This window comes from Meles meles, chromosome 3 (assembly GCF_922984935.1).
Source record: "Meles meles chromosome 3, mMelMel3.1 paternal haplotype, whole genome shotgun sequence".
Classification (NCBI taxonomy): domain Eukaryota; kingdom Metazoa; phylum Chordata; class Mammalia; order Carnivora; family Mustelidae; genus Meles; species Meles meles.
In genome coordinates, this window is record NC_060068.1 from 174,387,900 (window position 1) to 174,413,282 (window position 25,383).

General features: G+C 36.4%; 1 pseudogene; it reads left to right on the forward strand.

Moving 5' to 3' along the window:
- The first annotated feature begins 822 nt into the window (after window positions 1-822).
- LOC123939314 lies at window positions 823-24,636 on the forward strand (annotated as a pseudogene).
- Window positions 24,637-25,383: the final 747 nt, after the last annotated feature.

Here is a 25,383-nt window from a genome sequence, read left to right on the forward strand (position 1 = left end):
TTCAAATTCAGTAAATTAAAATTATTAATATAAGCTCAGCTCAGCTCACTTACAGCAATTTTTAATTTTTACAAAGAGGACATATTTTTCTCATGTGGCTGAGTGAAAAATCACAAAGGTAAAATAAATCACCCAATTTTAGTTTAAATTCCAATTATAATTCTCTAAGCTTGAATACGTCACATTTTAAGCACCAGAGATACACAAATCCTTCCAGCGATTACAAAACATACTCCAGCCCTCTTCACATGAGGTATTTGAAAGAGGCGAGATGGTCTACAAGTAATTAACATGCAGCAGCTGCTACAATCCCTCTCCACGCAGATGTTAAGAAGGCCAGATTGGAGAGCATGCATTCCATTTTCCTTTGCCCATTTTCCAGTAACTCAGCTATTTTATTTTCTTGTTTTTATTTTTTTTAAATCTGGTGTGATGAATCACACCAAACGATCTCAACCATTAGCAGGGCCGTCTCCGCACTGTTTCCCACTGGGTATTACTGCTGAATAGGAGAAATCTACGAAAGAGTCTTGGAAGTCTCCCAACTACAACCATCCACTAGCAGAAATCCAAATTCCCCTTGGTAACTGGAATCAATTACCATGGCTAATACAGTTACACCCTTCTTTTCTAGTTCATGGATGCAAATGAACAAAAAATAAGCACAGGTGATTTCAGTAATCAGCTCAATAAAACAATGACTATGTCCGTACATCCTTGGATTCTAGAATTTGTAAGCCTAGCATTTTTTAACATTGACCATTGCTTTTGGAAATCTTAGTCACCCATCAAGGCCAACAGCCAAATTAGTCCTGATGACAAATGACCTCAAAGAAACGAAGATTTGGGCGCTGCCACATAAGTGACATCAAGCGAGACCAAAAAAAGAATCACCAGGTAATGCACAGAAGCATGAAAAATATTAAATTATTTTTATTTAAGCTTATAAATTTGTGGGTGGTTTGTAATGCACCAATACATTTGCTGAAAGACACCCCCTTCCAGGACCCCTAAATCCAATTGTTGATTGATATGGAGATAACAAGCCTGGTTCTTTTTCCTCAATTCAGGAACTCTCTGAAAGATCATCCTAGCTTCAGAGCTCCCCAAAAGATCAACCGAAATCTCTGTAACAATGCACTGCAGTTCAATTTCTCCCCATGCACACTCTGCTTCTTCAATCCCTTATATGTATTGCTCCTGAGTGACCCTCCTTTTCTTCTCAATAAGTGCCTTACTGAGTATTTATTTATTTATTTGGGTGGCAACTCTGCAACTTCTGCAATTAATCCTTGTCATCAACCTTCAGCTGTGTATGCTCCAAGCTTATATCTACCATAAAGGTAGCCCGATAGAAGTCAACCTGTGTCTTAAGATAGGAATTCAGAGATTTCTCTTATTACTCTTCATGTATACCCTTCAGTTCAATCAACAACAGTCATCAACATTGCTACGCTAGCCTCTGAGTGCCAGTCCCACTGGTCTGCCAAAGCTTTGCCTTTCACTTGCACTCCGTCCCTGGTACCATCCACTGATATGACACACTGATGTGTATCATCGTGACACACAACTCCATGCCACCTTTTATTACTTCCCAGTATCTTTCAGCATAGAGGATTCATAAAATGAATCTGTATCTCTTTTATTAGTATTATTTTAATGATGTTCAGTTAGCCAACACATAGGACATCATTAGTTTTTGATGTAGTGTTCAACAATTCAAAAAATAAAAATAAATAAATAAATAAATAAATAAAATAAAAACCATTATCCTTTAAAAAATAAATTAAATAAATATTTCATGTTAAAAAATGAGTCTATATCTCATCATCTAATTTTATGAGTTTTCTCCTTGGGGCTTCTCTAGTATGAACTGGTACATTTATACATATAGAGAGGGAGAGCAAGAGAGAGAGAGAAAAAGAGAGAGAGTCTCTCTGCCTGCCTCTCTACTTACTCGTGATCTCTCTCTGTCAAATAAATAAATCTTTAAAAATAAATAAATAAAATAAAACAATAAAAAGAAAAAGAGAGAGAGAGACCTAATTGCAGAAGTATCAAAAATTCATAAAGGGACAGCTTACAAAGTATAGGCAAGATTAAGGAAATTAGGAGGGAATGAACAGTACAGCTTTAAGAAAGGCAAAAATAGAGTCACCTGGGTCTACAGGTGCTTAGAGAGAGAGCAGTGCTCTTGGAAACCACGTGTCGCTGTAACGCTATGGTCTCACAGAAACGGAGGCCCAAAGTGGAGAAACACAAGCACTGCCAACCATAGACAGATGAAGGGGGAGGTAGGGAGTCATATACCCCAGTGATTTTCCTTCCTGGCCTCTGTCTCCTGTTGTTGGCCCTTTGGCCCTGCTGTAGGGACACCAGGGGTCGGTCATGCAAACTGCAAACCAGACAGGAGGGCAGAGAAGGACATAAAAGATGGAGAAGGGATTTAGAGAGACGGAAGATAAACAAATCATACCTTTGGCCACATCGCCATCTTAATGTTTTATCAACCACTTTTCCCTCAATCCTAGTCATCTTTGTTTTAATTTGTTTACTCTCAGACTTCAGTTTGATTACCTTCTACTCTTCCTATGCTCCTGCTTCTGTGCTTCTTTTCTATTTTGCCTTTTCGTCTTTCCTTCATACATCCCTTATCCTATGTGCTTTCAAAACATACTAAATAAAAGAAATTATGTCAATGTATATTGATATTCACATGTAATATCGTTATATTGACATATAATGGATTACTTATACTTTCTAAATAATTAATTAAATACATACATATCTCCCTGATTACTGATTCCTTACATTAAGAATCTGATCTCTTTGTTAATTCAAGCTCAACACAATGCTGGCTCCCCACTAGGTAGTTTCTAAATGCTTTTTGGCTTTACTTAGATTTTTATTTGGTATTGGGTCATAGCAATCAGATTTTCATAAAATGTTTGATTGCTTCTTTATGGCCTTGTAGTTAGAAAATATGATGATTCTGGTCTTAGACTGAGTTGGCATTCTACACATCATCACTTAGGAATTTAAAGAAATAAAGGGTATTTATGACACATTCAAAGAACTGATAAAAAATCCTCTTTATATCATAATTTTAGAACAATGTAAATCTGACAGGTTTTTTAAAGTTCATAGAAGAGATAAATTACTTGATAAGAGAAAAAGTGTGAGCATCAAATCGACTGAACTTTTTATTTTCTGAAAAGATGATTTCCTTTTACTAGCCTGTGTTTTACTGAGTGTATGGTAAGTTTTTTCAGAACAAACCAAATCAAAAAAAAACAAGAAGGTAATTCTTAAAAGCATATTTTTTTTTTCTTCAAAGACAGCCATCGGAGTAAGGCATCTAATTTGAACAAAATGTGGCTCTATAAATTAGAAATACGAATGTGAAGAATCTGTGGATATATACATGAATTTGAAAGAAATCATATTTTGATAATACAAAATATAACTAGAAAATATTCCATTTCCATAGTAATCAGCGTACAGTATTATTTAAACCTTTGATAAAATTATGATGCATGGTCATTAAAATTATTTTAAATGATTTTTAGAAGAAAATGCTTCATATACACAAAGGGAAGATGTTATTATAATTATCATTATTGTTACTTTGAAACAAGTTTGCTGTGATTAGTCCGCATTTCTCTTTTGTTTCAGCAAGTAGAAGAAAATTTGATGGGTTTGTACTTTCCATACAGAATGGACTGGACCAAAAATATTTGGAAACTATACTTCTAGGTCTAAATTACTTTATCCTGCAGAGAGTACTGAAATTCCAGAACCAAATCTCTCAGTTGACACAGATTTGCAGTTTTCTAGAGGAATAAATTAAAGTAAGTGCTAACAACAGCAACAAAACCATGAAAAGTCCCATCATTCTTCAGAGCTTCTCAGAGGAATTACATTATCAAAAAAAAAAAAAAAACCAAACCACACACACACACATACACAAAAACAAAAACATACAGCAGTCACGTACAGCAGCTTGACTGTGAGGTTTATGGTAGCATGGTCAGGATAAGGGTGAAGAATACAGAAACATAAGAAATACATACACACTAATATATTAGAAAAAGATACATAAGATAATACATGAAGAGACAAAAAACTAAGTTAAACTATGTTAGGTTGACAATGGAGAATTAAATTTAATGCAATTAAATGACAAACCATTGTGTCTTAAAGAAACCACTGTGTCTTAAAAGCAACTTAAGAAACTCTCTTAGGGTCAAAATCTTCTCTTCTTTAAGGGAACAACTTCATAGGCCAAAAGGTGGAATTACTGGTAGCATATTCCTAACAAGTCACTCCAGTAAAGAAAGAGCTGTTAAGAACCAGAAAATAATGGAGGCATGGCGTTGAGGACACTAAGGCATGAAAATATCAGCCTCAAGGAAATTGTCAAATTTTGACAGCATGTATATTCTATAGAACACAAAAATGCCAAAAATAGCTATACATTAAAGAACAGACGTGTCCCAAAGGACATAGGATTCACATCGATAATGGTGTAACCAACAAAAAATATTGTCATAACCAACTGCTTCTCTGATGTTTGCCTTCAAATTTTAGACATTTTATCAACTAGACTAATGCTAAATTTAGTTAAAAGGAAAACTATATGAACTTGATATGAAAGAATGAAGGAATATTTGGAATACTAATGAAGGAATATTATTCATTCTGATTTATCATTAAAATAAATTCATTATGAAAGTATGATATGAATGATATTAATAAATTTTAGTTGATACTTTCTTAGAGTTTCATTTCTGCATTGCTACAGGCAACATAGACCAATCAATAATAGTGAGTGTATTACAATGTATGTTTTAGTGAGTTATTTTTATATGTTAAATGAAATTAGGGAAAATATTTTCTATTATTCTATTTCTTGTTTTATATGCACTGAACATACAACACAGGTGAGAATTATATGAATAACCAAAACATAACCTGTACAAAATCAGTTCAGGATTTTTATAGATATAAAGAAGATTTTATTGTGTATATATACACACATGTATATATGTATACATGTATATGTGTATTTTATATGTATATATAAACACTTTCAATAACTTATTTTCAAAGAGAAAAATAAATTTACTTTTACCTAATTTCAAGATATCAAACATTAGAAAGGTCATGATTAACACTATAATAACCAACCTTAACTGGTTTTCACTTTCTAGCATCAGGAGGTGTTTGGCAACTTATCAAATACAAAGATTTAAAAAATCAATTCTCTGTATTAATGCTTTGTACCTGAGCTGTCTTTCTTTACATTCTCCCAGTAAAGGATGCAAAATATAAAATACTTCATTGGGTGTCATAATCATTAAGCCCTTCCTTGTAATGATGATGGCAACAAGGTCTAACATTAACACATTCAACAAAAGATATTTATTAAAAATTACACTCATATTCACAAAAAATAAATAAATGCCAGTAATTTTGTTGAAGCCACTATTCTACCTTTTTTTTTTTTTTTCCAGCGTAACAGTGTTCATTGTTTTTGCACCACGCCACTATTCTACCTAATTGAAATCTATGGAGCACAACAACAACAAAAAAAGAACTGAAATCCTCCCCTTCGTTAAGAAACCTGAAGGTAACCTTGGAGAAGGGTACCAAGGAGGTATTTTTCATTCATAAAAGTACAACTTGCTATATATAGCCAGCTTTGAAGTGTGAAAACTGAACTTGGTAAAATAAAAAGTCATCACTAAGTGAAGAAAATACCATAACGTTAGGAGTCACATATTTTGTGGAAAGAATGATCAAAAGTTCATTGGATCCCTGACATTATGAAAACATGTCCATATATAGTCAATGTTATTAAAAATAAAGCCAAATGTTACATGGTTTAGAGAAACATAAGGCCTCTTATATTAGTTTGGTAGGGTTTCCATAACAAAGTACCACAGATTGGGTGGCTTTAAGAACAGAAATTAATTTTTTTCATAATAATGGAGTCTAAAGTCCAAGATCTAGATGTCAACAAGACCTTTCTCCTGAAACCTCTCCGGCCTTCAGACTGCCATCTCCTATGTCCTTGTCCATCCCTGGTGTCTCTGGCTCTTGTTATAAGGACACTAGTCATTTTGGATGAAGGCTTCACCCATAGGACCTCACTTAACCTTAATTACCACCTTAGAGACCCTATCCCCAAACAGAGTCACATTTTAAGATACTAAGAGTAAGGATGTCAACCTATGAATTTTAGTAGAGGCAAAATTTAGTTCATAACAATGCTGAATTTCTAATTAAATGATGGCATTTATTATAGCATCTAGAAAATTTAATTTTTTTTCTCTTTATGCATTGCTACAAAAAAGAAAACTAAACTCCACTATACCATATCCCTCATCTGTACAATGTCCTCTCCCCGAAGAATCTCAAATTATTTTTTTTATGTTGAAACATTTTTTAAAAAACATATAGCACAAAATTTCACCATCGTCTTGCCACAGTTTTACATTTCAGTATTGCTCAGACTTGGCTCAACTGTGTCCTCAGGCCCCCAGAAATCTCCCTTGATTCAGCATGCTGTCTGCCAGGGGACATTTGAGTACATGTTAGCCAATCAATCACTAACACTTTAAACACAAGCAATTAAACTCTATTGACCAAAATCATATTCAGAGATCTGCTGTTGTTGCCAAATAAACAGTTTCCTGAATCTTGGTAGGGCTTGTTCACAGAGAGGTCACTTGGTGCCAAAGATCTTGAAGCAGCAACAGCACGTATCTGGTCCTGTTTCCATTCCAGTGTGCAACAAACACGTAGAGGCCAAACTGGGGAAGACCCCAGCCACCCATTAATAAGTCCCTTTGCCAAGTCTGAGTGGAGGTCAAGCTGATTATGACTCTGTTGATGAATATCCTCAAGTCCCTTAAAACTATTTTTTTTTTTTACTGGTAATAGCTTAAATGTTCATATTATTCACATAATTTGATAAAAATCTTAGTTGAGTTTAAAAAAATAATGGCAATAGGCAATGTTATTTCCGATAAATTGCTTTAAAAACAGGGGCATCAAGCACATTTAACAAGGGACTACCTCTTGACAGCTTGGTTTCTGGTTAAGTACATGGATTTGAGCTATTAAGTCAACAGATGCTGATTAACATACCTCTATAGTCTGAGCTTTCTTATATTTTTGAGAACAGCAGAATATATTGGTTTCCCTGATTCCGCGTCAGTTTGCTGGTATCAAAAAAGTAATGATTCCAAGTGTTGCTTATCAACCGTCTTTCACAGCAATATGGAGCTGTGAAGGTTACAGGTGAAGAGACAGAACATATTAGTTTCTGTGAGTGAGAAAGGTAATGGGAAACATTTTCCCCAAGAGGGCCACGTTACTAAGCAGCTGATGACACGCATTACCAAAGATAAAATATGTTGAGGTGTTTTGATTTTTTTTAATTTAAATATGCACAGAGTAATCCTAGGGTACACGCATGTGTAAACTTTTGTTTCTATAATAAGCTGATAAAAAGTTTGCTGAAATCAATGCCTCTTGCAAAATATACAAGAAAAACTGTCAGCCTGCGAAAATATCTAGGGTGCCCTAACCAGGCATTCCGGAAACAGCAGCATCCAATCAGTACATAAAAGCAAAGCAGCACCGTCAATAAGCTTACATGCGTGGCATTTTAAACACCAACAGTTACAAAGACAGAAACTGAGTTATAATCAAAAGAAAAAAAAAATTATTTTGCCTGTGATTCAGTCCCTCAAATAATAGTTTTAAGTTTAGCTTTAACTTCATCATTTGAATTTAAAATCTGTATTCATCAGAAATTTGAAATTCTGAATTTGTTATTGCATAAATGTCCAAATATGTTTTAAAAGCAAATGTCTTGGTTTTCTAAAGGACATTTCATTTCACCTACCCTAGTCATCCACACAGTGACAAAAACTGTTTTATTATTTACGTAGTATCTGTTGATGGGTTCTGTCCTAATGGATTAGCCATTATCAGACTAACTTAAAAAGAGGTACAAAATATATAGTGTATAGATATAAACTAGAATATAGGGTCTTGCAAGAAGTCTTAGCTCCCAATAACTACAGTTGAGGTTTTTGAATATTCTGAGTGATAAAAACCCAACAAAACATTTCATTTGATTGAAATTGAATAAGAAATCAGATTAAAATGTAGTGCTCATCAGAACCTCCATAGTGGATAAAATAACTCAGAGTAAGAGTCAGATCAAAGATAGATCTTCTTCCCATTTCTTGCATTAATTCAACCTCAGGTTACCTAATAATACCAGAGAGTATAATCAATCTTGTACCTTCTTGAGTCTTTTCCATATTTTAGGATTGTTTAAAGCCAAGAGCTGTACTTAACGGGATATACACTTTTTTTTTTTTCAGGATATACACTTTTATAAGATTCATTCTCCAAGTACTTTACCTCAATAGCTGTCTCTTCCCTTGAGTGAGTGGGTATTTCCTATATGCTGCTCTCCCGAGAAAGACTGGACTCACCAGAAATTATTAAATCTGTTCTCCTATAACATGGGCTTCAACAACCACAATATTAAATTCTGGCAATTTAACAGTCCAGGTGCTACCCTCATGGACTCTCAAATAAAAGTATCATACTTCCGTGCTTTTAAATAAAGTTCCATTTTAGATGTTGACACACAGGAGCCAGCCTCTACTTTTCTGTTGAATACATTTGTAAGATGTCAGTGTTCTACAGTATAGTAGATATAAAGGATGGTCAAGGATTATAATAGTAGGTAAAGGATTTATACTGAAAATTCTGGGGCCAAAATTGTCATAGACGTTTTATAAAAAAAAAACTATAACCCCATAAACATATTTTTTTATCACTGTGAGGGTTCATGATGTTTATATGGATAATATCCAGATTTTTTGCAACATTACTTGTAATATTTAAAAATTCAACAAAAAACTAAATGATTATATCAATTGTGCAACTGCATAATTGAATTCGTCTATAATTGAACAACATACTAATAAATGTTTGAATACAGTAAACATAATGTTTAGCAAAATTGAGTATGAAGGCTACGTTATACTGTTTTTATCTATATAAAATTGAAAACGATACAAATCAATACTAGGCATTGTTAATGCTTACATTTTCTTTTCTTTTTTTTTATTTTTTTTTAAGATTTTATTTATTTATTTGACAGAGAGAGAGATCACAAGTAGGCAGAGAGGCAGGCAGAGAGAGAGGAGGAAGCAGGCTCCCCGCGGAGCAGAGAGCCCGATGCGGGGCTCGATCCCAGGACCCTGAGATCATGACCTGAGCCGAAGGCAGCGGCTTAATCCACTGAGCCACCCAGGCGCCCCTAATGCTTACATTTTCCTGTATAAAACATAAATGCATTTAGTACTCAATTCAGAAAACTGATTAAGACTGAGAGGTAATGAGGGATAAGAATTCGATTTTTGAGGCATACACAGAAAGCTGTAATTGTATTTTTAACACCTTTTATTCTGAGATAATCAAGATTCACACAATGTTGAAAAATCAATGCAGAGACCCCGTATATCCTTCAACCATTTTCCTCCAATGGCAGCTTCTTGAATAGCTATAGGACACCATCCCAATCAGGAAAATTACATTGATAGACTCCATCAAACTTAATCAGATTCCATGCATTCATTCACATGTGTGTATTTAGTTCTATTCAATTTTAAACTATATTTAAATTTGTGTGACCACAACAACGACCAAGATACAAAGTAGTTCCAGCAGCACAAGGACTCCTGGTGTAGCCTTCTTACGACTACTCAGTTCTCTTACAGTCGCCCTCTTTGTTCTTCTCTGCTAATCACTGATATGTTGGTAACTTCTGTAAATTGTTACATAAATGAATTCACAAAGGATACATTTGGGATTTGGATTCTTCTCCTTAGCAGAATTTCCTAGAGTTTCATTCAAATGGTTCAGGGTGTCAGTTGTTTTTTTTTCTTTTCAGTAGAACTTGCATTAACTCTGGTTAATCCAAGTGTGTATGCAGCATTTGGATTAACCATTTTCCTGTTATAAGACATCTAAATTGTCTTTTCACCTTTGCCCAAAATCAGTCTGGCATATTTATGTGAGTCTCTTTGTAAGATTTCTATTCTTTTCCTTTGATCTATAGGTCTAAACCTTAGCCAGTACTACTCTGTCTTAATTACTGTTCCATATAGTGAGACTATATTGGGTAGGCTAATTTCTCTTACTTTATTATTTTTCAAGATTTCTTTAGCTATTTTAAGGCTTGTGCCTTTTTCCATAAATTTTAGAAGAAGCATAACTAGATCTACAAAAAACTTCCTGGAATTTTGATAAGAATTGCATTAAAATTATGATTATTTGGGGGAGTAATGACATCATTCCTAAATTAACTCTTCCAATCCATAAATATCATAAACCATTTCATTTATATAGGTCTTCCTTGATTTATTTTATAAGTAGATTTTAATTTATAGCATACAGTTTTAAGCATGTTTATACCTAAGAATTTTTCATTTTCTTTAAAGCAAATGCAAATGTTATTTTGTCCTTTTAAGTTTTATTTTCCACAAGGCTATTGTAGGTACATAGAATGAGACTGTTTTCTGTCTGGTGCTCTTGTATTGTATGACCATACTGAATTCAATTCTATGCTTAAGAAGTAGATTCCTTGGAATTTCCCATGTAAACAGAAGTGTTATCAGCTTTACTATTTCCTTACCGATCTATGTTTTTTCATCATTGCCTTGTTCCTGATTATAAAGGAAAGTATTCCATCTTTTCCTATATTACCTGTAGGATTTTTTGTTTGTTTTGTTTTTATGACCCAGGATATGGCCTATCGTGGTAAATGCACCATGTGTGCATGAACGGAATATACATATATATATATATTCTGCAGTTTGGGGTGAAGTGGTCTCTACTAATCTCTTACATTCTATTGGCAGATCCTTCAGTTGTGTTTTTCAGATCTTCTCTATATTTGCTGATTTTCTGTCCAGTAGTTCAATCAGTTGCTAAGAGAAAGATAGAGACGTCTCCCATAATAAATGTGTTCTCTGTTTCTACCTTCAGCTATATACGTTTTCATTTTGGGTATTTTAAAAGTGTGTTGTTTTGTGCATACAAATTTAAAATTATTCTATCTTTTTAGGGGTTTGAACATTATTTTACTGACATGGATTTTTTTTTCTGTATTATAGACTTTGAGTCACAAAACCCAGTGTCTCAACATAGTTTTATTCTTATTAGCTCTGTAATAGTCAAATAGCTAAATTATTTTATTCTATTCTCCTACTTATAAAAAGGAGATGAAAAACACACAACCAATGATTTTGAAAGTATGAAATAAAAATATTTTGTTTAATTAGTAGAGGATAAGCTTATTATATGAAGCATCCATTCAATAATTCAAAAAAGAGGCATTTACATTACACAAATATTGCAAATCAAGTAATGAATCTAGAAATTTTTAGAGTGGAGACTGTATTGGCACAATCGATTCTAATTACTGGAGACACCACAGTGAAAAGTTCTGGTTTTGTTTCCACTTTCATGGCACTTATATTCCATTGTATGGGGACTGGAGGGAAACTAACAGAGATTACGTTGACAGGTTCATAATCCATACATTTTATATCAGAATGTGATTATTGCAATGAAGCCAAAGACAGCAGTATCACAGTCATAGAGACTTCCAGGGTTTGGCACGATTGTTTTTAAAAATGCTTGTTGGCATTTTAAATGCATTTAAAAATGCTTGTTAGCATTTTAAATGCAATGTTCCATGATTCATTGTCTGCGTATAACACCCAGTACTCCATGCAATCCATGCCCTCCTTAATACCCATCACCAGGCTCACCCATACCCCCTATATCAAAAACTAATGATGTACTAATATAACACAGTAAAGAAAAAAAAAAAATGCTTGTTAGGAAATGACTTTGTTATGTTGATTTGGGGGCAGAGACCTCAATCCAGTGAGGGATGATGAAATGCAGCTATCTGGGGAAGGGAATGCGAGGCAGATAGAACAGAAGGGAAAAGGTTCTGAGATAGGACTTTGGTCAAAGGACAGCAAAGAGACTAATGTGGCCGTAGTGACATAAGATGGCACAGGGATGGAGATGAGGCCAGGGCCCAGAGGCTGTAGTCTTGTCAGCAGCAAGCAATTCTGATTTTACTTGGCTTGAGATGGGAAACCATTGGGGTGTTCTGAGCAGAGAAGTGACCTTAATAAAGATTATTCTGATTGTGTTTATAGAGGATATATGTGTGCTGGAGGAGAATGGGAGATGGGGCAGGCAAGAGCAAAAAGCAAGAGAGTGGCTTGGAGGCCACTGTAGTCATCCAAGAATCATTGTCATTGGAGCACAATGATAGATATGGATGTGAAGATAAAAAGATGCGTTTGAGGGTAAAACCTATAGGACTTAATTATAGACTAGTTATGTCATATGAAAGAGACCAGTCAAAAATGACTCTAAGACTTTTGGCCTGATCAATGTGTAGATTGCTGTGCTAGTTAATTTTACAAGCCAAATTGTCTAAGCCAGGATATCTAATTATTTGGCCAAACTTTACCAGCCTGGAGTTTACCAACTGGAGATACTTTGAAGATGGGATTAACATTTAAATCAGTAGACTTGAAGTAAAGCAGATTATCCTCCATAATGTGGGTGGGCCTCATCTAATCAGTTGAGAAATTTAACAGCAAAGACAGGAATTCTGCCTTAAAACTGCAACATAGAAACCCTGCCTCTGGAGCCTCTTGGTACAAAAGTTGCCACTATTGAGACAGGAATGACTGAGGGGTGGTTTGGGGGAAAAGGATCAAGAGTTTATTTTGATATTTGGTTAATAAAATACAAAGATTACTAAGTAAAATAAAGAGCATGTTAGAAAGGATATTGGAAAACGAACACTCCCAGACACTGCAATAAAAGAATAAACTGTTATAATCTTTCCAGAATGAAGCCAGATTAAGTACACTTACCAAAATTTAAAATGCACTTTCCTTTTGACCTTTAGAGTTATTAAGCAAAAATGTGTATGTAAGAGTGTTCGCTGCAAAAGCACATATCGTAGCAACAGCTGGAAACTACTTATATATGCATTAATAAGGCACTTAAAGAAATTAGAGTTCATTCATAATATAGAACATTTATAAAACACTTTAAAAATTGAAGTGGTTATGCATTGTTACATGAACATTGTGTGGCTTCACTGTAGCAAAGTAAAGAGATGAATGTTACCTTCATGTATCTATAAATGCTTATGTATGAAATGGTTCCAAAAATGTATTAAATAATATTGATGGTATTTAGTGATTAAAAGAGATTAAAATTAGAGTATAATTTAGGAGAGAACTATCACTTGCTATTAAAATATTATGTGACTCTTGGAATTCTCAGTAAGGACTTGTCAATTTCTAAATTAATTAACACCTAAATTTTCAGAAAATATTTCTTGAATGACTTCTCTGGTAGCACAGGAGATAAAATGTTGAATATGAGTGACATAACTATTGTATTAATGAAGCTAAGACATTTCTGGAAAGGACAGATAAACCCAGAAATAAGAAAATGGGGATGCCTGGGTGGCTCAGTCATTTAAGCATCTGCCTTCAGCTCAAGTCATGGTCCCAGAGTCCTGGGATCAAGACCCGCATCGGCTTCTTGCTCAGCGGGGAGCCTGCTTCTCTCTTTGCCTCTGCCTGCCTCTCTACCTACTTGTGCGCTCACTCTCTCTCTGACAAAAAGTAAATAAAATCTTTTTTTTTTTTAAGATTTTATTTATTTATTTGACAGAGAGAGAGATCACAAGTAGGCAGAGAGGCAGGCAGAGTGAGAGGAGGCAGCAGTCTCCCTGCAGAGCAGAGAGCCCGATGCGGGGCTCGATCCCAGGACCTTGAGATCATGACCTGAGCCGAAGGAAGCGGCTTAATCCACTGAGCCACCCAGGCGCCCCCCCCCCCCTTTTTTTTTAAAGGAAGAAGAAAGTGAAGGACAGAGGAGAAAGCAGTGACTTCAGAACTTGTTGGCTTTAGAAGAAGTCATGCAGTTCAGATAGCAGAATTTAGAATTTAGGAAGAATCTAGATCAACAGAGATCTATACCCAGTTTCATTTAGTTACCTTTTGTGAAAGATACACTCAAAACATCAGAGAGGAGATTTCAGACTGTAGTGAGTTCACTTGGAAATTAGACTAGATCCCAGGATGAGAGTGTAAGAATTTGGAAAGACATTCATGTGGATTCGCTCTGTTAATAAAACTAAGATATGGAAGTGGCTATAGCTCAGAGGAAGAATCTGCACATTATGAGATTGTTTGCACTATCAATGTTTGCTCTCTAAAAACAGGAAAGTGCTGATGCGCAAATTTGTGAAAGATATATTTTCACTTCAGCTCATCTGCCTCGTTTTCTTTACGTTTTCCAGATGAATGGCGTCAGCGTCTTGTGATAGCCGCAATTTAGGACAAGAAATTATTTATAATGGAGCACATTTCAATAGCAAAGTGGCAAATTTTCCCTTATTTTACATTTGAAAACTTTGGGTCTCACTGCATTTTTAAGTTGTTGGAGTCAAGGATTTATTGTACTAACACATATTGATAGAGCAAGGTGAGGGAGGATATTCCTCTCATAAGCAGAGAAACGTGGCTTTGAAAGTTGTTTACAGCCGTAAAGATCATCATGTGATGTGATGTGGAAAAACTAAACTAGACACTATTTTTCAGTAACATTTCCAGAATCGCTAAACATACGCTTTATTTTCTGTTTCTTTCTTGTCTCTGACTCAGTCTGTCTCTCTTGCATTCCTTCTCGTGTGTGTGTGTTGGGGGGGGGGGTTCTGTCTCTGTCTCTCTCTGTCTCTCTGTCCTTGTCTCTCCCTCCATATCTCTCTCTCTGTCTTTCTGTATTCATCATTCTCCATCTCTCTCTCTCTCTCAGTAATCCTGGAATTTTAAATCCCAAATGAGCGAGGTTATCTAAAGAGCAGCTAGCTTTGGGAGTCTACATATCTAGTCTAACCCAAACACTTCTGGAACTTCTCAAAAATACTTCTAAGACGTTTAGAAGATGCTGAAGAATATTTATTTTTCACCAAAAAAATACACTTACCTTTTAGGGCGCCTGGGTGGCTCAGTCAGTTAAGCATCTGCCTTCGGCTCAGGTCATGATCCCAGAGTCCTGGGATCAAGCCTCACATCAGGGAGCAGGCTCCCTGCTCCGTGGGGAGTCTGCTTCTCCTTCTCCCTCTGCCCCTCACCCTGCTCGTGCTCTCTCTCTCTCTCTCTGCTCTCTCTCTTGAATAAATAAACAAAATAATAAAAAAGAAAAAAACAGGGGTGCCTGGGTGGCTCAGTGGTTTAAAGCCTCTGCCTTCAGCTCGGGTAATGATCCCAGGGTCCTGGGATCGAGCCCCGCATCGGGCTCTCTGCTCGGTGGGGAGCCTTCCTCTCTGCCTACTTGTGATCTCTGTCTGCCAAATAAATAAATAAAATCTTAAAAAAAAAAAAACAACACACTTCCCTTTGAAACCAAGTTGTTTTCTCTAACATGACAGTTATTATGCCTTCGACTGAATACCAAATAAGGCATATTATTTCATGTCAAATAATAAAAATTATTGGTCATACAAAACATCTTTGTAAGGGTTACAAATAATCTCGTCTGATAAATAAAAAGCCAAAAGGCAAGAAAAAGAGGGCCCTTAAAAGAGAGCTACCAAAGGTAGGGTTTCTTTTCCTCACTTAGAGTATCTGAAGATGAATTTTGTTGGCGTTCTCAGCTGCTCATGTTGTCAGGGCCGGCCCAGCTGCCATTCACCTGGCTCTTCCTGATGGCTTTTTGACAGTGCTCATATCTGTAATCATTCTCTCCTTGCTTAATGTAGGAGAGCTGAGGACAAATCTTGGGTTATCACTCAGCAGGGGGCTCGTGCAAACTTCATAACACAACGTGGTATGTTTTAGGAGACCTGCAGGAAGTTTATGCTCGTTGGCTTCTAAGCGTCCCTCGTAGAAAATATGGTAAGGAAATAAGAAATTGTCTATAAGAATGAAGGTTTAACTCTCTCTCTGTGTGTGTCAAATAAATAAATAAAATCTTAACAAAATAAAAATAAAAAGAAGGGGACCTGGGTGGCTCAGTTGGTGCAGTATCTGCCTTCAGCTCAAGTCATGATCCCAGGGTCCTGGGATCGAGCCCCATACAGGGCTCCTTGCTCAGTGGTGAGCCTGCTTCTCTCTCTCTCTCTCTCCTTGTCAAATAAGTAAATAAATCTTTAAGTAAGTAAGTAAATAAATGTTTAGCACTATGCACCCAAATTTTACAAAATTTTTATTTTTTAAATTTTGTAAAAGACTTTATTTATTGATTTGACAGAAAGAGGGAGAGAGTGCAAGCAGGGAAGGGGTAGAGGGAGAAGCAGGCTCCCCACTGAACAGGGTGCCCCATGCAGGGTTCAATTCCAGGACCCCGGCATGGTCACCTGAGCCCAAGGCAACCATTTAACTGACTGAGCTACCCAGGCACCCGACACTAGAAAAATTTTAGAATCAGCCAATGACCCTGGTTATAAATGGCCTTATATTGGATTATGAAGTCATTTTTAAAAGATGTTTAAAATATTAATATAAGTAGGATATATGTGTACCATGACCCATGTTTTATATGTATACACATGTATCCCTGTATATAATATTACATATGTTCTTTTAATAAAAGTAGCTACCAAAATGTATTTTTGAGAAATACATGAATACATTGACAGATCTCTCCTATCCGAGCCTATTTTACAAGTAGACTTCAATATTTTTTATGCTTCTCTAGGTGCACTAAATTTTCTAAAATTAGGATTATGGTTTTAATCTGAAAGTGTTGAATATAACAAAAAGGTAAAAGTTTTACTGCTGACTCTGAAAACAATTGCATGCATAATTGCAGAGATGACTAAAGGCATACCATGTACTGGAATATAGAGAGCCTTCTGACATGTATTTTATGGAACTTCACGCCACTCCTTCATGCATCCTTTGTTCTATCAATTTTAAAGCCACTTCCTGCTCTTCTCTCTCCACACCATTTTGGAAAAGTGAACTGTAATATCAGATTTTCCCTACATGTATAGTTGCATCAATAATCAATATAATACTTCGTGGTTTCTTTTTTTTAAAGGTTTTATTTATTTGAGAGAGAGAGAGATAGAGATAGCGAGAAAGAGCATGAGCAGGGAGGAGATGGAGAAGCAGGCTCCCTGCTGAGCAGAGAGCCCGATGCGGGGCTCGATCCCAGGACCCTGGGATGATGACCTGAGCCGAAGGCAGAAGCTTAACTGACTAAGCCACGCAGATGCCCAATACCTCATGCTTTGCAACTCAAAAAATTAAAGTACTTTTATATACTGAAATAGAAAGCTGGTGTGAATAATGTATTTTATATTTTGCTGCTTTAATTGGCTTATTGGCCTTTTATCTCACTATTAAAATCTTTAAGTGTGGAAAGTCCACCCCTATTTTCTATCCTGATACTAAAATTAAAACTTTATATTCTGGAGGACTCCATAAGATATAGGAAAAACATTTTTTCTCCTTTTAATGAATTTATGTAGAAAAAATTTCACAAAAATACTGTAGGTACAAATTTATATGGATCCAAGCAACAGATTTTAGAATTACAATTCCCATCAAAATGTCTCTAATAACAATTTATATATAGTTATTTCATATGGGGTTGGCTTCCTGAATCATAGTTTTGCTGTGTGTGCAGCATCATCAAGTTTACAGTTATACTGGGAACACTATTTTCAATGTCTTAACTTTAGTATGTCTGCATTATTAAACACCATTGCATGGCTTTAAATATGCAAAGACCCAAACTTAGAATGATTCCTGTTTTGTCCATATTTCAAATCAGTTTCTCCTAATACGTCTCTAAACCATCCTGTATTAAATACTCAGAAATAGCCAGACAAGAATGATATGAACTCAACACAAATTCAAACCAGTGCAAATCATTAGCATGGTTTTATTGTAAGCTGTGAAACCCAAAGTCTACCCATCCCACTCTCAGACGGTTTTCAGGAGTCAAATGAACGATCTCCTCCTGTGAATGCACTCATGAGAAGAAATGTTATAAAAAAGGAAAAATGATAAAGCTGACATTCATTACATCTTTCCATATAGAATTTTTAAAATTTTTATTAACATATAATGTATTACTTGCCCCAGGGGTACAGGACTGTGAATCGTCAGGGTTACACACTTCACAGCACTCACCATAGCACACACCCTCCCCAATGTCCATAACCCAGACACCCTATATATACCTCCCCCCGACCCCCAACAACCCTCAGTTTGTTTCCTGAGGGTTTGTCTCCCTCCTGATCCCATCTTGTTCCATATAGAATTCAATGGAAATTTCAACTTATTTATATTCTTTCAATTCACTTATACAGTGGATACATTTCAAGCAAAATTCATACACACCCTAATTTAAAAGAATACAAGTAATCTTGGGTATAGTAATCAGCACCATCTGATCTTAAATTTTCCAAGATTTATAAGCCCAAGACTGACGTAAATAGATGAGCTATCCTTTGTTATTTTCATCTTATTCTGTAAATAGCAGGTTTAATCATCCAGTTTTCCAAGACAAATCGTAAGAATACAATCTTACATCCAGAACCTCTTCTATCCTTCTAACCTATCCATCTCTGTCTGTCTGTCTGTCTCTCTCTCTCTCTCTCTCTCTCACACACACACACACACACACTGCCCATCTTGTCACCAAGTGAAAAACACAGGGAAACATGAATTCTCTTGAAGCAGGTAGTGATAGTCGATGATGAAAGGTCTTACAAAGAGCTGCATATGGTAAGAACCACCACAGCCATTTCTCTAAGGGTGAGATATTTCACTGGGCATCCAGGCCCCAGATCATCAATTTCCTTTCATTATTCAAATTGGGTGAATCCTTTACTTTCTGAACACCCCTGACATGGTAGGAATGGCTACCTGCAAGCTGGTCCCTAGACTTAACACTTTCTTGCATGCTCATCAGGAAAGTGATTGAAAGCCAATTTTCAAGGACAGATTTTTCCAATAGGTCCAGGCTCTAGCTGTGCTGAAATTCTTTTCTACAAAAGTCAATTCATTTCTTGAATCTCTCTCCTTTCCTTCTACCTTATCCTATTACCCTACTATCATCTCATGCCTCCTGCCCTCCTCTTCCACCATCTCTGTTTTGGAATATCACTAAAAATTCTTCTAACATTTAAAGATACAGATGTAGTGAAAAGAAGGGCCATCTTTACCCCAATGTTCATAGCAGCAATGGTCACAGTTGCCCAATTGTGGAAAGAACCAAGATGCCTTTCAACAGACAAATGGATAAAGAAGATATGATCTATATATACTATGGAGTATTATGCCTACATCAGAAAGGATGAATACCCAACTTTTGTATCAACATGGACAGGACTGGAGGAGATTATGCTGAGTGAGAAAAGTCAAGCAGAGAGAGTCAATTATCATATGGTTTCACTTACTTGTGGAGCATAAGGAATAACACGGAGGACACAGGGAGATGGAGAGGAGAGGTGAGTTGGGGCAAATCGGAGGGGGAGACGAACCATGAGAGACTGTGGACTCTGAGAAACAAACGGAGGATTTTGAAGGGGTAGTGGGTGGGAGGTTAGGTGAGCCTCATGGTGGGTATTATGGAAGTCATGGATTGCAGGGAGCACTGGGTGTGGTGCATAAATAATGAATTTGGAACACTGAAAAAAAATAAAATTAAACTAAATTAAAAAAATTCTTCTAGCATTTTGATCAGGCCGATCTGAAATGGCTCTGTAACTATGTGGAGAAAAATCTAATTCTTTCGGAAGCTGCTGTGCAATTCTCATATTCAACCCCTCTTCAAGGGAAGACTCACTTGCTAGAGGCATATTCCCACAAGCTGATGCTTCTTGAAGACCATCATAGTCTGATGGTCTACTCGAGTGGAACCCAGTGTGCGCCAGAAGAGGAGGGGAAAGGAGGGAGAACCTGGTGCAAGAATAAGGAGTTACTGGAGTGAGAGTTTATTAGAAGAATCTTAATGAATTCTATTAAATTGCATCCCATGTGGTTTGGGACTTGTATATCCTACTCCATTTCCCCTGAAAGATGATGCAGAAAATATTACTTTACAAACTCCTACTCTTGCTCCACAGAGAGCACGATGCTATCGATACCCAAGTCCACGAGTTCTCAAATGCTGGCAGCCACCAACACCACCTGGGGGACCTAATGAGACATATATGCTGGGCCCCACCACTAGAGTTGGATTTGGTATGTCTAAAGTGTAGCCTAAGCATTTTCTTTTCTAATAAACATCTAGCAGCTGGTGTTACTGGTAGGAAACCACTCTTAGAGAACCCCTGGTTAATCCATATTAATTTGACACTATTAAAGAACTTACTTATTTTGGTTCCAACCTCAAGTTCCTATGCAGAGCTACAGAGGGCAATTTTTTATCTCAGCAAGAGGAAATCCAAGGAAAGCATCTCATTAGTTATTGCTTCAGATTATAGGTGACCTCAAGTGTAACATATTCATAAATGTGGTGCTTACTAGGAGAGAGAGAATAATAGCCAAATTTAATAACTGGTGAGAAATAAAGTCCTAAGTTTAAAACAGACACACACCACACACACAGAGATCCCTTCCCAGGACTTTTGTCTTCCTTATGAGGAACAGTAAAGAGTCACAAAATCACTTTGCCTTCTTAATACTGAAATTCTCTGTATTCACTTTGAACTGGATTATCATTTTTTATAGGATATTCTGAATAAAAGAAAGAAGATCATCTTCTAGGCTTTCATTTATGAAAGTAACTGTACCATTCTAACTTCCTGACCAGACGTTTGGGATTTCATCATAAGATACGATATCGATTCCTCCGTTCCACAAGCTGAAAAGCTTCTTACCAATGCAACTTGATAAAATTGGATGATCAGTTTCATTTTACACTTAGAGATACATTTACCTCCCTCTGTCTTTCCATCCCGCCTTCATCCTCCTCCTTCTTTTCTTCCATTCTTGAGTAAACTTATCCAGCACTCACTTACTCTTAGGGACTGTGTTAAAAAGTCAGGCTATGACACTGAATGGACTCTATGGCTTATGGTCCAGAAATGACATCTGACAATATCGTTAGGACATAGTGTGCAAGAACTATCTGGTATCTACCTGATAAAAATTAAGCATGCGAATGAGGACAAGAGAAAAACGTGGGAATACAATCTGCCCCTGTCTTTGTCACTGGGAAGGCAGACCTCTCATTATTTCAGAACAGTTTTTGAAGCATGAGAAATAATATCACTACTTTTGTCAAAATGCTTAAACAATTTGATCCATGAAACTCTTGGCCAGGTAGATAAGAGTACAACCCAGAAACAATTTCATTGTTTATTGCATAACATTTCTGAAAATTAATTTGTAGAGACAGTTTTTCACCTGAGCCAATGGCTCCCTTTTCTGAATAGATTTCTCATCTGGGCAAAGAGTTTGCTTATCAGGCAGTGGCCTATGTATTAGGGCTCATTTTAAATATCTCCCATCTCTATCCATCAATCCCAAACCATTATGTCATTAAGTTTATCCATTTAGATCAGTTTCCCACCTTTCAGTCAATATCAATATCTTTCCCCAAACTGTCCGTTCCAAAATTTTACTTTGATTCTGCCAAAGCAGTGCTCTCTGTTACTGCATTAGGTGTCATAAACAGCTTTGCTTGGTCAAAGGGATTCCTGGCCATTTGTTGGGTGAGAGGATTTGACAATCAACATGCAGAGAAGAGTATTAATGCTGAACCTGGTAAGTACAGATTGATTTGAAGGGCTTATACGATATTCTACCATAGGACCTTGCTACTCAACGTGTGATCTGTGAATTAGCAGCAGGCATCCTGCCTGGGAGCTTGCTGGAACGGCAGAATCTTGTGGCCCAATCCACTTACTGAACCGGAGACATGATCCCTCAGCTATCCCTACACATATTAAAGTTTCATAAGTACAGCCATTGGGATAAATATGGGTAAAAATCCTGTTCCTCCTTGAAAGAGTTGATGTGCTAGTATCTTTATACCTCAGCTAGCAACAAGTAACAGTGATCTCGTGCAGCCAACAACATTTTAGAGAAAAGATATTTGGATGGGATTAATTAAGAATAAGTTACATTTCTATGCTAAAAGCAGGATTTATTTTTCCAGTCATTTTATACAAAATCATAGTGCCCAAAGTCATGCCTGAGTGCTTGCATTTTATTAACCCACTGACCATAATCTGCTTTCAAAAGTTCATCTATTCCATTCATTATGAAAACATTCCCTTGTATCACTATTAAGTTTGACATTTGAATTTAAAATGTCAATAAATGCAGAGACAAGAGTCTGTGAGAAATCAGAGCGTGCCCTTCATTTTGTTTAAAAGTAATGGGAACATTGTCACTTGGAGGTTCTGTTAACATTTTGTAAAACAACAAATAAAAATCTTTAAGGGCAATAATACACTGAAAACTAATGTGAGCGCTGACAGTTTTATCTCATGACAATTGCTCGTATCATGACCACATGATGCTCGTAAAAATCGGTAGTGCAAATATTTTTGGTAATTACAAGAAAACCAAGTGGCAGACATTAAGCATACAGGTGCCATATTTAAAAATCACAGAGATTAATACCAATATTTAATAATGACGGAGGTACATACTAAAGCAAGTGTCTTTTTTCCCCTAATATAGCATGTCAGTAATGATCTTCAAGAAAATCCATCTTCCTATGTCTCCAAAGAAATCAGTTTAATTATGTTGTCTTTTACCTGACATAGACATTGGTCATTCAATTCCATTTCCTCGGATCGATAAGGCTCCAAATTACCATCCTTATCTCTTTGCTTGCTTTGGGTCATTGCATAATTTCTTTCATGATTTTAAAGAAGAATTAGATTAACACAACTTTGAGTCAATGCTTTCTCACCAACCGTCCTAAAATGCTTCCCAAACGAAATGGTTTTGACAGATTTGTATTCAGACCGCTTATTCCCAGTTTCTGATGCCAGCAAACACCCTAGTGCTCAGACCACTTATAATTATAATGCTTATTAGTATTTTGTACTAATATCCCTTTCATCTGAAGAGTTTTAGGTACTTTATAATCACCACATAAGCCTCAAGTCAGAGACTCCAGCTGAGATCAAGGGGGAGCTGAAAAATAATATCCATCAGCGACTGAAGGAGGATTTAAGTTAGGAAAAATAAATTGCCAAGATTTTGACAGCGTTAACACCTGCTCCCTCTATGTCTGATTATTGATGGTCAAATCCACAGGTAGTCAGACTACATAGTGTTTTCCCCTAGAACAACAAACTCTTATGCTTAAGAAGCGAATGTTGCCCTAACCTAATAGACAGAGACCACACTTAAATGGGCACTATGTCTCTGGCCTTGAGCCACAATGCCATATTTTATTTCAAATACTTTAAGAAAATATAATTTCAAGAGGAGTAAAAAAGGAGCCATATATAATATAACATAATGCGGGGTCTTTGAAAATTTGGTTTTGTTCTCTTCCAACGACATTTTAAATCCAGCTCCTGCTGCTGCCCCAACCTGGACTGACACCCAGCACCCCCACATCCACCCTTCCCCCACCGCCCACCCCAGGCCACCAAGTCTGCCACAACAGAGGACATGAACGAGTACAGCAACATAAAGGAATTTGCAGAGGGATCCAAGATCAACGCAAGCAAGAATCAGCAGGGTGACAGCAAAATATTTACTGGCGCTTGAGCTGAGATACGAGCAAGAAAGATCTGATGAAATATTTGTCTCGATTTGGGGAAGTAGTAGACTGTACCATTAAAACCGATCCAGTGACTGGAAAATCAAGAGGATTTAGATTGTGCTTTTCAAAGATGCTGCTAGTGTTGATAAAGTTTTGGAACCAAAGGAACACAAACTGGATGGCAAAATGATAGACCCCAAAGGGGCCAAGGCTTTAAAAGGGAAAGAACTGCCCAAAAACATTTTTGTGGGTGGATTGAGCCCAGATCCTTCTGAAGAACAAATTAAAGAATATTTTGGAGCCTTTGAGAGAACGCCCCATGGATACAAAAACAAATGAAAGGAGAAGATTTTGTTTTACCACAAACACAGACGAAGGTCCAGTAAAGAAATGGTTAGAAAGCAGATATCATCAAATTCATTCTGGGAAGTGTGAAATCAAAGTTGCACAACCCAAAGAGGTATAAAGGGAGCAACAGCAACAACGAAAAGGAGGAAAAGGTGCTGCAACTGGTGGCCGAGGGAGTAGTAGGGGTCAAGGAGGAGTCAGGGCTGAAACTCGAACCAAGGATTTAGTAACTATTATGATCGAGGGTTTGGAAATTACAATGGTGCCTGTGGTGGTGATCAGAACTGTAGTGGCTATGGCGGCCATGATTATACTGGGTGTAATAACTCCGGGAACTGTGGATATGGACTGTAGTATGCAGACTACAGGGGCCAACAGAGCCCTTCTGGCAAGGTGTCTCAAGGGGGTGGCAATCACCAAAACAATTACCAGCCACGCTAAAGGAGGACATTGGAGAAAACAGGAGGAGATTGCTAGTTAACCCATCTTGCAGGACGACATTAAAGTTTGGTCTTCTGTTGATCTAAGATGATTAGTTTGTAAAAGACTTTCTAGTGTACAAGGCACAACTGAATTTAACTATGTATGGCCACCAATTAGTTTTCTTTGTTTTTACTTTGTCTTTTGCTATCCGTGTTATGACTCGATGTGGATTTGTGTTTATACAAATTTTACTTGTATGATTTCATGTTAAACCTCAAATAAATGCTTCCTTATGTGAAAAAAAATTTAATTTTGTTTATGATGAATATGCAGGAAATACAAATGAAATAAATATAAAACAAAAATTAGCCTAATGACACCAACAAGAAATAATCACTATTAACACACTTGTGTGTTATATTATGGATGCATCTACACACACTAATATATATACATTTTTTAACAGAAATAAAATAGTTTATGGTTTTGAGCCTGGCTTTTAGGTGTTTTAATACATTAATAATACTATTAACAGTTTGCTTTTTCTCCATTTTTGACCTTCTTCCTTCTACCTCTTTCATCTACCTTGGGATCCATCACATACTCATCATCAAAATCAACTTTCTTTCCAGTGCCTTGTATAAGCAATAATAGCTCCCAAAGTCATAAGGTCCAAATCCCTGTAAATGTTATCTCATTTGGAAAAGAGGTCTTTGCCTGTAAATTTAAATTAATAATTTTGAGATGGAAAAATAACCTGGATTA